Source organism: Sapajus apella, unplaced genomic scaffold (assembly GCF_009761245.1).
Source record: "Sapajus apella isolate SASKATOON/1434 unplaced genomic scaffold, GSC_monkey_1.0 scaffold2, whole genome shotgun sequence".
Taxonomy (NCBI): Eukaryota; Metazoa; Chordata; class Mammalia; order Primates; family Cebidae; genus Sapajus; species Sapajus apella.
The window spans coordinates 56,923,816-56,937,923 of NW_022436942.1; the positions used below are offsets into that span (position 1 = coordinate 56,923,816).

Sequence of the window (14,108 nt, forward strand, 5' to 3'; positions counted from 1 at the left end):
AAAAAAAAAAAAAAAAAAAAAAAAAAAAGATAATGTCCTCCAGTTCCATCCATGTTGCCTCAAATGACATTATTTTTTATGGCTGATTAGTATGTCATTTTGTATACATACTACATTTTTAATTTTATTTTATTTTATTTTGAGACAGAGTCTCGCTCTGTCACCCAGACTGGAGTGCAGTGGCGCAATCTCGGCTCACTGCAACCTCCGCCTTCCATGCTCAAATGATTCTCCCTCTTCAGTCTCCTGAGTAGCTGGAATTATAGGCACTTACCACCACACCCGGCTAATAGTTGTATTTTTAGTAGAGACAGGCTGGTCTCAAACTCCTGACCTCAAGTGATTCCCCTGCCTCAGCCTCACAAAGTGCTGGGATTACAGACATGAGCCACCATGTCTGGCCCATACTACATTTGTAATGTATTATCTGTAGATAGACACTTAAGTTAATTTCATATAGTTGATATTGTGAATAGTGCTGCGATAAGAATGCAAATGCAATTTCATTGGCCACTGTGAGTCGCATGGCAAGGCAGGAGTGAAGCAAGATCCTTCCATGTGCCATGAAAGAGCAAAGCAGGAAATATTTAGTTTGCACAGAGCTGGTAATTCTCACAGAAAAAGACATTCATTCCAGTGGAAGACAGCCAAAGCTGACAATGCTAAAGAACTTGACTCTACCCTGGGTCTGAGTGAGACCCTCTGAGATTGAGCAGAGTGACAAACTGGTAAGAGCTGTTATTTCTTTGCACTTTAGTTGATAAAAGAAAGCTTAATTATTGGACTTTGATTTCTTCCTGGAAATTTAGTAATGGGAAAGCTTCAACTGTTTATTGTTTTAAAGTAGGATGTTTTTATATTGCTGATGTTATATTACTTAAAGTATTTTTATGTCATCGTCTGGGCTCTGATATTCTACATTGGCTAGCACAGCTAGGCATAAATTGAAATGAGAAACAGCATAGCGATTTATTTTCAGCCAAGAGTGCAGAACAGCCTTGCTGATAATTTAATTCATGTTCCTTTTTCCATCCCATTTCGGATCCTTCCATTATCAGAAGATAAACCTCCCACCTATAGCCACAGGGGGACACTCAGGGGAGCTATGGTTAGTATTAGGAATGTGTTCTTAGGAAGGCAGGAGTGGGAACATCTGGAGAAAGTGATGGTCTCCTCCACCGAGGGAAATTGCCACACTGGACATGGAAAACCCTAAGGATGAATAAAGGAACAAAAAGCTGGGAAATAGCTGGGAAAGGCACTACTTACTCCCTGATGTGAGTGGTACCAAGGTCTAGGCTTGGAGGGATGTTATTAAGAAACACAGTTGCTGCCATAGGTCCAGGCTCTAATCCCTAGTTGGGCTTTATCAATAAAAAAGCTGATTTAAAATATCCATCTGCATGGAATAAATGCTGCATTTGCTTCTCAAATGATTTGAAAGTTGGAAGTCAGAGAAAAACTGTGAATTCTTAAAGCAGAATACTTCTTTCAAATATTATCTTAGAACCTCAAACTATAAAACAGAAGAAAGCGGAGTTCTTTTAGTGAAAGGGAAGAACTGTGAGTTATGAAGTCCATCCACTCAGCCTACCCCTCACCTCCTTTGGGGGCCTCTTGAGTGCTCCTCTGAGCACAGCCTGAGAATCACTGCCTTAAGGAATCAGAGCCACTGGCCACTTTCCAAGATGAAGAGGCAGCCAGAGGAGCCTAATTCCTTCATTATCCCAGAAAAAAATATTTCTGGTTTCTCCTTTAAGAGTATTACAAGAATGAGGACTCTCCATTTCTTCACTGTATTGCACACTCCTGAAGTTCAATATGTAGAAGAATCTCCTGGCATTCCTGTTTACCACATGGATTCCTACCCACAGAAGTAATATTCATTGTTTCTAGGGACGATCTCAGGAGAAACCTGCACTTTCAAAAGCACTCAGGTAAATCTAGATTGGGCATCCTGAGGACTACACTTTGAGAAATACAAGACTCAAAAAGAAGAATATATTGAAAGTATCCAGTAGGCCTGCAATATGATGGGCCTTGAATGCCAAGCAAAGACATTCAGACTTTATCAGCAGAAAGCTACTGAGGTTATTTAAGTAGTAGGGTGGCGTAAACAGAGGTGAACTTTAAGAAAGTCAATCTGGGCCCCACACAGTAGTTCACACCTGTAATCAAGAAGGGTGGTCACTTGAGGTCAGGAGTTCAAGAGCAGCCTGGCCAACATACTGAAACCTTGTATCTAATAAAAATACAAAAATTAGCTGGGTGTGGTGGCGAGCGCCTGTAATCCCAGCTACCCAGGAGGCTGAGGCAGAAAAATCACTTGAGCCTGGGAGGCAGAGGTTGCAGTGAGTGAGATCATGCCACTTCACCCCAGCCTAGGTGACAGAGGGAGATTCCGTCTATTTAAAAAAAAAAAAAAAAAAAAGTCAATCTGAAAGTAGGATGTGAAATTAACAGGATAAGGAAAAATAAGGTAAGAGGCTGTCATGTGGGTCTGAGAAAGAAATGAGGAGTTTCCAGATTTGGTTAGTGAAGGTGAATATCGAAAGAAGAGAATAGGCCTTTGTTCTATGGAACCGTAAGAACTAAATCTCTGTTGTTGAGGCCACCTAGGCTGTGATATTTTCTTATAGCAGCCTGAACTTACGAAGATAGTCTGCAAAAAAATCAATATGAATTGGCAGAGGTTGGAACTGAATATTAAGAGAAAAGATGGATTCAAATATGAGGCCAGGGTTTCTTACCCAACCAGAAGACAGGATGGTTGTTCCTTTAACAGAAATGGGAAGGGAAGAGATTGGACTTTGGGACTGTACCAGGCATGCCAGCCATTGTGCTGCCCAGCCGCTGGCCCTGCTGAAGTAGTAAGGGCAGTTCTCAGGAGTCACATAATCCCGCCAGCCACAACCGGTCAAGCAAGTGTAGACACCTGACCTAAAGGCAGCCAACCTATAGGTTGACCAGAAACCTTGGCATTTCCTGGTTCAAAAACATAGCACAGCCAGTCAGATTATGTGTCTCAGGAACTTGAGGGGAGAAGAAGCAAGGAAATAAAGCTGTCAAGTGTAGATAACCCTGAAAAGATATCAAGAAAAATCATGGGCTAGGTGCAGTGGCTCATGTCTGTATTCCCAGCACGTTGGAAGAGTTGAGGTCAGGAGTTCAAGACCAGCCTGGCCAACATGCTGAAACCCTGTCCTTAATAAATAAATTAAAAAATAAAATAAAATAAATAAATAAATAAATTTTTTAATTAGCCAGGGGCATGGTGGTACGTACCTGTAGTCCTAACTACTCAGGAGTCTGAGGCAAGAGAATTGCTTGAACTTGAGAGGTGGAGGTTACAGTGACCCAAGATCATACCACTGCACTCCAGCCTGGGTCACAGAGAAGGGTCATGAACTTAAAAACCATAAGCATATGTAAAATGAAGATGCAGCAGCTGTGAGAGAGAGGGAAGCCCTAAGCTGGCAGCTAAGACATGAGGAAGCAGACATGCAGAAAGTGAGTCTCGCCAACAGTTCAGCACTAGAGTAGAACTGAGGTCCCATAACTGGGTGTTTGGGGATTCCCTCTTTACTTGGCACATAGTAAACACTCAAGAAACAGGTACTTTTAGAATTTAAAATAGAGGCCAGTTGGGTCCTGCTCCATTCCCCAGTTCCTGCTCTTATTAAAGGTTTAATGTCCACTTTCACCAAGTTCCCAGGCACATGCATTTCACGACATACTCCCTCATTGCTTGGCAACTTGAATGAGAATTTGTTCATAGTCAAGCAAGAGTGTAAGACAAGGACATACAGTATGTAGGGTACTTTCAGAAATGCAAGGTATAGAAGAAAAGACTGCTGGAAACACAGAACTGGAGCTCAGGAGAGAGTCAAGTCAAAATGTTGACTCGAAGGTCATGTCCACAAAGCATTAAGGGCCAGGTATCTGACAAAGCAGATCACATATATCACAACAAGAAGAAAGACAAGCACAAATCCTGAAGAACTCTTCACTTAGAGGGTGAGAAGAGAAAAGAGGCAAAGGAGACAGAATCCATCTTTGTGAAGGCCTTGGCCTATTTTGCACCAGGTTTATCCATGATGATTTGCACTGATCATATGAACAGAGCTGCTTCGATCCTATACAAATCAGTGGTTAATGGGAGACCTCTTTCCCTGGCTTCATATTTTCACATAAAGGGAGTTGATTGGGAATTGTTCTCAGAATCGACACCTGTGGGATCACGGAAGGAAGCAGGATTACAGTGTCTTAGTCTGCTCACTCATGTTGTCATAACAAAGAACCATAGTGGCTTAAAGAACAGACAGTTCTGGAGGCTGAGAAGTCCATGATCAAGGTTCTAACCAACTTAACACCTGATGAGGGTCCCCTTCCTGTATTGCAGAGGCCAGCTTCTCACTACATCCTCACATGGCAGAGAAAGAATATCGCTCTCAGGTCAGGCACAGTGGCTCACGCCTGTGATCCCAGCACTTTGGAAGGCCAAGGCAGATGGATCACCTGAGATCAGGAGTTTGAGACCAGCTTGGCCAACACAGTGAAACCCCGTCTCTACTGAAAATACAAAAATAAACCAGTCATGGTGGCATATGCCTGTAATCCCAGCTACTCAGGAGGCTGAGGTGGGAGAATCACTTGAACCCAGGAGGCAGTGGTTGCAGCGAGCTGAGTTGGCACCACTGCACTCCAGCCTGGGTAACAGACTGAGACTCCATCTCAAAAAAAAAAAAAAAAAAAAAAAGATATTACTCTCTCCTTCTCTTTTTATAAAGACACTAATCCCATCAGTAGAGCCCCACCCTCACAACCCCATCTAAACCTAATTACCTTCTCAAAGACACCCATTTCCAAATACCTTCACATTGAGGGTTAGGACTTCCATCAGTGAATTTTGAGGGGACACAATTCAGACCACAGCACAGAGGAAGAGAGTAGGCTGCAATGCAAACACAACAAAGCCTCACAGGACTGCCAGATTTAGCAAATAAATATCCAGGATGTCCACTTAAATCTGAATTTTAGGCCCGGCAAAGTGGCTCATGCCTGTAATCCCAGCACTTTGGGAGGCCAAGGTGAGCAGATAAACTTAAGTCCAGAAGTTTGAGACCAGCCTGGGCAACATGATTAAACTTCATCTACACAGAAAATACAAAAATTAGTGAGGCACGGTGGCATGCGCCTGTAGTCCTAGCTTCACGTGAGGCTGAAGTGGGAAGATCACTTGAGCCCTGGGAGGTCAAGGCTGCAGTGAGCTGTGATTGTGCCACTGCACTCCAGCCTGGGAGACAGGGTGAGACCCTGTCTCAAAAAAAAAAAAAGGCCAGGCACAGTGGTTCACACCTGCAATCTCAGCACTTTGGGAGGCCAAGGCAGGTGGATCACAAGGTCAGGTGATCAAGATCATTCTGACCAACGTGGTGAAGCGCTGTCTCTACTAAAAACACAAAAATTAGCTAGGTATGGTGGTGCATGCCTGTAATCCCAGCTACTCGGGAGGCTGAGGCACAAGAATTACTTGAACCCAGAAGGCGGAGATTGCAGTGAGCCACCAAGATCACACCACTGTACTCCAACCTGGTGACAGAGCAAGACTCCTTCAAAAAAAAAAAAAAAAAGAATATTAGATAAATGGCAGTAATAATAATAGCACTAAGTCCCATGCAATATTTAGAACCTACAAATACCAAAAAATTACTTGTAGTTTACCTGAAATTCAAATGTAACTGAGCATTGTGTATTTATTTTATCTGGAAACGCTAAGGCTTCAGCCACCCCACAGGGAGCTCTGAAGCTGCACTAGTTCTTTTAGTCTATCCTGAGTTGGGTAAGGGCACAGAATCTTTAAGTATGAGTATTGTAAATTATGTAAGTAAGTATGAATATTGGCAAGGTAGATTTATACCTCCACATAGGCCAGTCATTGGATGCAGCTGCCTCTGGGAGGTGAGTAGAACTTTGAGTTAGGTGGTTCTCTTTTGCCACAGGGCAGTTCCTGGAAAGTGCCAGCTGCTGGAGAGCGTCAGTCAACTATAATCCCAGCAGCTGGAGGGGTAAGTCCTTCAGTCCTGTAGGGAGGATCTGTGTGGTGCAACAGTTACCCACCTCTCTCTCCCCAAAAAATCCTCTAACAATACATAATGTATTTATTCCCTTCTGTGTTTTCAGCAATAGACTAGGCCCTAGAGGCACCTCTCCTCTTATCGTAAGCTCTCAGTCAATGAAAAGAAAGAGAGAGAAGCAAATCTAAATATTTGGTAATTTTTAATATTGAAAGTCTCATATTAATTTTCCTTGGTCATCTGAAATGAATGGCTCCTGTGATACCTTTTCTTTTAAAAAATATTTTTATTTTTCTGATATATATTTCCAATAAAATAATTTACAATAAACTAAGAAAAGATATTGTCTTTTCTTTTTTTTTTTTTTTTTGAGCTAGAGTTTCACTATGTTACCCAGGCTAGAGTGCCATAGTGTAATTTCAGCTCACCGCAACCTCCACCTCCCAGGTGCAAGTAATTCTCCTGTCTCAGCTTCCCAAGTAGCTGGGATTACAGGTATCCACCACCATGGCCAGCTAATTTTTGTATTTTTAGTAGAGACAAGGTTTCACCATGTTGGCCAGGCTGGTCTCGATCTCCTGACCTCAGGTAATCCTCCCACCTCAGCCTCTGAAAATGCTGTAATTACAGGCATGAACCACCATGCCCAGCCCTGGAAAAGATACTTTCTTAATTTGAAAAGCGTTTTTTTTTTTTTCTTTTTTTTTTGAGGTGACGTCTTGCTCTTCATCTTGGCATGATTTGGCATGATTTGAACTCACTGCAACCATCGCCTCCTGGGTACAAGCGATTCTCCTGCCTCAGCCTCACTAGTAGCTGGGATTACAGGTGCACACCACCACACCCAACTAATTTTTGTATTTTTAGTAGAGATGGGGTTTCACCATGTTAGCCAACCTAGTCTCGAACTCCTGACCTCAGGTGATCTGCCCACCTTGGCCTCCCAAAGTGCTGGGATTACAGGTGTAAGCCACCACACTCAGCCTGAAAATGGGTTTCTACCAAAAACCAAAAACAAGTCTTATTCTTTTTTTTAATTTGACTCTTCCTAGAATTTAACTTTTTTTATGGAAGCTTTCAAACATACACAGGCATAGAGAAAATAGATTAATGGACGCTATGGACCTGTCACTGATTTTCAACAATAATCAACATTTTGCCAATCTCCAAATATTCATTCTGAAGATCAAAACATTAGACCACATCTCCACAGAACTCAGAAACAACACTTAATGATGTCTACTTTTATCAACAGTAAACATTGTCCTAGAGTTACTAGGCCACGAAAAAAGACCAGAAAAAAAGAAATAAGTATGAATATTGGCAAGGTAGATTTATACCTAGAAAATCCAATGAATCACATATAATCTATATGGACTAATTAAAACTTTCAGAAAGGTAGAAACAAGATTAACATATAAAAATCTACAGCTTTTCTAAAATCAGAAAAAATCTTCTTAAATGTGTAATAGAAAAGAAAGCTATATTCAATTCCAACAGACCTTGAGTTACCTAGGAAAAAAACTTAAAAATATGAAAGCTGTTGCCAGGCATGGTAGCTTATGCCTGTAACCCTAGCACTTTCGGAGGCTGATGTGGGTGGATCACCCGAGTCCAGGAGTTGAAGAACAGCCTCAACAACATAGTGAAGCCCAGTCTCTACAAAAAATCAGCCAGGTGTGATGGCACATGCCTATAGTCCAAGCTATTTGGGAGGCTGAAGTGGGAGGATCACCTGGGCCCATGAGGTTGAGGCTTTAGTGAGCAGAAATTGTGCCACTGCACTCCAGCCTGGGGGACAGAGTGAGACCCTGTCTCTAAAAAAGCAAAAGAAAGGCACTGAGGATAACCATGTAATTTTAATTAAGACCATAAAACATATTTCTAGATGAAAAGACTCAATAGTATACAGACATTATGCCCCAAATTAAATAATAAATGTGATATAATTTTTATCAAAATTCCAACAGGATATTTTATAGAATAGGCAAGTTAATTTTAAAGTTCATCTATGAGACGTGACAAAAACGTTGATTCAATAGAAAAAAACTTTACCAGATGACAAATACATTGTAAAGTCACAATAATTGAAATAATACAGTACTGTGAAAAATAGACCAATAGATCAATAGAACAGAATAAAAAGCCCAGAAAAATATATATATACACACATACACATATATATTTATGTGTCCATTTGTGTGTGTGTTATCTTAGTATATGTTAAAGGAGACATTCAAAATCACTTGCGAAATGATAGACTAATAGTGTTGGGACAAGAAGCTATCTATTTGGAAGAAAAAAGTAAATTAAATCCCTTTCTCATGCTGGGTGCAGTGGCTCATGCCTGTGATCCACCACTTTGGGAAGTCAAGGCAAGCAGATCACCTGAGGTCAGGAGTTTGAGACCAGCCTGGCCAACATGGTGAAACTCCATCTCTACCAAAAATACAAAAATTAGCCAACCATGGTAGCCAGTGCTGGTAATCCCAGCTACTAGCACTTTGGGAGGCCAATGCAGGGAGATCACCTGAGTCCAGGAGTTCAAGAACAGCCTGAGAGGCTGAGATAGGAGAATCACTGGAACAAAAGAGGTAGAGGTTGCAGTGAGCCAAGATGGCACCACAGCACTTCAGCCTTGGCAATAGAGCAAAACTCTGTCTCAAAATAAAAAAGAAAACATATCCCTTTCTCATACCATACATAAAAATAAATTCCAGTTGCATTTTTTTTTACCATAAAAACAAAACAGACTTTATTGTAGATAGAAAGGAAAGAGGAGAATAAAAATCATTCAATTGTTCTTTGGTTTTTTTTGAGACAGGTTCTCACTCTGTTCCCCAGACTGGTTTGCAGTGGCATGATCTTGGCTTACTGCAACCTCTGCCTCTTGGGCTCAAGCAATCCTCCCACCTCAGCCTCCCAAGTAGCTAGAGCTACATTATGCCACCATGCTGGTCTCATTTTTATATTTTTGTAGAGACAGGGTTTTGCCATGTTGCCTATTCTGGTCTCGAACTCCTGAACTTGAGCGATCCTCCTGTCTTGGCCTCCCAAAGTGTTGGGATTATGGGTATAAGTCATTGTGCCTGGCCTCAATTTTATTTTATTGAATCATATGAAGTTGCCACTTCTGTTTTTACACAATAGTCAAATATCAGCAAATTCATATGGCTCAACTTAATTAAATATATTTTTCCTGATTTGCACAAATTATCAATCCAAACACAAAGCTGTGAAGCAGGCCAGGCATGGTGGCTCAAGCCTGTAATCCTAGTACTTTGGGAGGCCAATGCAGGTGGATCACCTGAGGTCAGGTATTGAAGCCCAGCCTGGCCAACGTGGCAAAACCTCATCTCTACTAAAAATACAAAATTAGCCAGGCGTGGTGGCAGGTGCCTGTAATTCCAGCTATTTGGGAGGCTGAGGCAGGAGAATCACTTGAACCTGGAGGGGGGCAGAGTTGCAGTGAGCTGAGATCGCACCACTGCACTCCAGCCTGGGCAAAAGAGTGAGACTCTGTTGTCTCCAAAAAATAAAAATAAAAATAAAAAGTTGTGAAGCAATGTCTTATTTAAAAATTATTAAACATGTGAATTCAGAAGATTAAATGGCTGATTTCATTATGGGTGGACTAGACTGGGACACTATTTTTTCTGCCATAACAAGAAAACACCCACGTTATTAAAAGCATTTTTTAGAAACTGAGTTGCCAAAAAAATGCTAGCACTGAAGCACAGAGACGTGAGGAGAAACAAACTTTTCCCAAGAGGTCTTTCAGTATTTCAGCACTACAGGTGTGGGTGGGCAGAACAGCTCACCCAGGAAGATCCCAAACTGAAAACCTAACTTTCAAATCACACCCACATATTAAGCTGGTGCAACAGCCTCCCCAGATACAAGAAAAATGACCCTTCTCTGCGTGGCACTCAATGGCACAATGATACTTGGATTCTTAAACTGATAGAAGAGAGAACTGTCTAGTGGGTTGAAAGGGCTTAACATTCCCTTGACAGCCCTCTGATTTCTCATGTGGCCACTGAAATCTCATGTATTCATCAGTTCAAAGTTCAGAATTCTACCCAGTCTTGAGACTACTATCTTGTATTTCTTTGCAGTTAATTTTTCGCATTGAGATTTCTAGCTTGTTGCCTTGTAGGTTTCTTGCTGCCTTCTCTTCCCCAGATAATAGCATCCCACAAAATTTGGTTATTTCTAAACCCACAGTAGATACCTCAATCCTAGTGATTATTTCCTAGGCTGTCAGCTTATATGATAGACCTCAAAAGCTGAATGCTTATATGGTAGCCCTCAAAAGAAGTGATACCGTCATCAGTTTCTAAATACCTCCTTCAGATTAACTAAAAAACAACAGTGTAACACTATTTGCCTTTGGTTTTAAACATGTCCTAACTACTTCTTTATGGACATCTCCAGAGAAGGAACTATAATTCTTTGTACAGTGTTGAAATGTTCATGAATATATTTTCAAATCTTCAGTCTAGAAGAAGCACAGGTAGCATAAAAGTCAGGAATCCTGATAGGTGGTTGCAGTCACACAGCCTTCGTTGCCAGCCCCTCCAATCATACTGCTTTTTCATGTTTTTTGTTTCATTTAACAACGGTTTCCCATAATCCTTGGAGGCCCAATCTCAATTGCCTTCCTTCTCGATCTTTCTTCCAGCCTGTTCTCCCCTAGATTGATATTTCTATGGTCAGCTAGGCTTGCACCACCGTGTAGTGAGACGCAACCTCTCGTGGGAGGAAGCCCCCCACCCAGCACTTGCCCTGCCTTGTTCAGATACTGCAGGTGAATGAATTAAGAGACTATTAAAGCATACTATTTTTTTGTTTAACTCTGAAACGGCACACTATTACATGAAAAAAGTAAAAATAGGTCTACGTCTGTCTGAATTTAGAGACACTTTTGCCCCACCATCTGCATCATGAGTTAAATTTTAAGTGTTACGGTAGCTGCAGACCCCGATAAAATAGAAGAGTCGTTCTCTCTAGTCACTGCCCCACGTCAAGCAATACTGGGGCTTGAAGCCATCCTCACCCCATTGGGAGCCTACCCCATCGCGCCAGGGTTTGGGGAGGAAGTCAAACCTTATCTTCCAGATGAAACACTAGGTGAGTGCCCCGGCTCGAAACCTTCTGCTCTCTCATTCCCAGGTCTCGCTCCAGCACTTCCTCCCAGCTGCTCTTCATTCTCTGCCTGCCCTCAAGATTCGTGGAGGCGGTGTGGGAACCTAGGAGCCATTTGCAATCACTGTGCTGTTCCTGTAGGTCACTATGAGATAAAATTGGAGTCTCCCTCTCTCAGTGGCTCTCGGTTATCATACACGTGGGGACTGGTCAGACATCAAGCTAGCAAACCACACCAGGCGGGGAGAGTGGTGGTTAACGGGGGCCGCTGTGAGGATGGGCTTCAGGTTATTGTGATCAAAGCTGTACCACAGCCTGAATATCCATGTGCTCTCCTGTTTCGTCGGTTTCTTCTGGCAAAATCTGCGCCGTCCCCTTCTAAGACTTGAAAGCTGTCATTGTTGGGTGGTGGATCTTGATCGGGGTCAACACCAACTCTGAAGTACTGCCAGTGGTGTTCACTGTGGTCCTCTTTGGAGGGCTCCTCAACGCCAACTCTGAGATTAAGCCATGACAACATGGGTGTCGTGCCTCCTCCGATGATCCAGATAGTGAAGAACACGATGAGAAGCATGGTGGTGAACATCATCTGGCGAACATAGGATGCCATGTCACGGATGGCCTTTGCTCCCCTGAGGCCAGAAAACATCATCATGTGTTGAAAATTCCAGCCAATCGTATGCCTTCTGCCCAAGTTGAGGAAAAAGGAGAATGGGTAGATATGGGTGGCTCTGCCCAGTCAGATGGCAACAAAGGCTCCAACGATGAAAATGGGGCTGAAAATATGCTTCTGGAAGGTAAACAGCGCCAGGCCCATGTAGGAGAACATGTCTCTGCCAGGAAATGTAACACCTCAAAGAGCTGTTTGGTTCGACTTCCTGATTCCACCGACAGATTGTTGTAGGTGTAAAGAGTTTGTGTGATTCCGCAGAAAAGGACAGCTACAACGCCTGTAAATCCACAGGCTTCTGTCAAGAGAAATATGCTCCAGGACATGAGGAAAAAGAGCACTGTCTCCAGCAGGAGGAAGCAGTCCAGTTTGGTAAACTTGGTCACTAAAGCAGTCACAACGTCAGTCACAGCTCCCATGATAAAAGAGCCACTAAATATACCGAGAAAAATGCCAACTGGCATTAAAAAGGCAGCAGCATCAAAGGCGTGAGTGTTCAGTCCTGCTGGCTGGCTGGTAGGCAACAATAGATGAGAAAGTACAATGGCAACCGCGTCATTTGGGACCCTCTCTCCAAACAGAAGTGCAGAAAGATCCATGTCTGCCTGCGATTCATTAAATATCGCCAGCACAGTCACTGGGTCAGTGGCAGAGGTGATTGCTCCAAAAAAGAGACAATCTGTATAGTAAAATTTATTTGAGAGCCGTCCCATAATCTTCATGAGCTTCACCACACCATACATGAGATTTCTAACAATAAAGGATGAAACAGCAGATCCTAAGACGGCGCAGGCCAGTAAGACCTGAGATTTCTGAAAAAGCGTCTTTTTTTTTTTTTTTTTTTTTGAGACAGAGTCTTGCCCTGTCACAGGCTGGAGCGCAGTGGCGCGATATCCACTCACTGCAACCTCTGCCGCCTTCTGGGTTCCAGCAATTCTGCTGCCTCAGCCTCCCGAGTAGCTGGGATTACAGGTATGTACCACCATCCCCAGCTGATTTTTGTATTTTCAGTAGAGATGGAGTTTCACCATGTTGGCCAGGGTGGTCTCAATCTTCTGACCTCAGCCTCCCAAAGTGCTGGGATTATAGGCATAAGCCACCACGCCTGGCCAAAAGTGTCTCTTCTTTAAGCTGTATCCAGCATGGAAAATAACTGGAGGGAGAAGAATGCTGAAAAATATCTCTGGGTGGAATGTTATCTCCTAGCATGTCATTCTGCTCTATGCTGAATCTTGCCAGGGCTGATTTCTCCTTTCAGAGTATATTCGAAGAACTTCCTGCTGACATTCACTACTAAGATGCTGAAGGCCTGGTCTTCCTGAGTGCCGCTGAGTGACCTGTCACGGCCACTGCTGGCAAGGGTACCATACCTCAGGATCACCCCAACGATGAGCCCATAGATTATGGCCAGCCCAGTCTCGTGCAGAAAGCGCACTGGGCAGTGCTTGACAAGCCAGATGGTGAGGATAGTGCGCATGAGCAGAAGGATGAAGGTGAGCAGGTTCACACTGTCTTCCAGTGAGTCTCCTTCTCAGTGACAAGCTCCTCCATGGTGCTGCTGTTCTCGACCACCTTGGAGTAGGAGGTCGAGACTGCAGCCATGACTCGAAGCCCCCGACCTAGCAGCAGTGGCAAGGGCGCCCAGGCAGCCCCACTCGGGCCTAGGCGTGCTGCTTCACCAGGCTCCATGGTCCCCAAGCCGCCGTGCCTCCTCCGCACGGGGACCGGCAACCTGAGCCATCGGTGGGTTCCAGCAGTAGCCCCGATCTGCCCAAGTGGCCGTGGCCAATGCAGTTCCTCCTCCTACCTGGGCCAGGTCCGGCCTGCACCCGAAGCAGTGCCTCCAGTTGTATTTAAAATATAGTTTTTAAAGGAATGACAGAAAAAATGGGAAATTATATTTAAAATCTTGGAGGAAGAAAGCTATCTTAACAAAACAGAGAACCAAATGCATTCATGTGTGACAGAAGGTACATAAAGTCCAAAAGTAAGTGAATTATTACATAAAACATTTGCAACTGAAATAAAATGTTATACCTCATTTCATTTTATTATTGTTTTGAGGGTTTTTTTGGAGAGGGGGAGACAGTTTCGCTCTTGTTGTTGCCCAGGCCAGAGTGCAGTGGCATGATCTTGGCTCACTGCAACCTCTGCCTCCTGAGTTCAAGCAATTCTCCTGCCTCAGACTCCCAAGTAGCTGGGATTATAGGCAT

The 14,108-nt window shown here is 43.2% G+C and overlaps 1 pseudogene; it reads right to left on the minus strand.

Moving 5' to 3' along the window:
- Window positions 1-9,695: 9,695 nt before the first annotated feature.
- Window positions 9,696-13,584, minus strand: LOC116565228 (annotated as a pseudogene).
- Window positions 13,585-14,108: the final 524 nt, after the last annotated feature.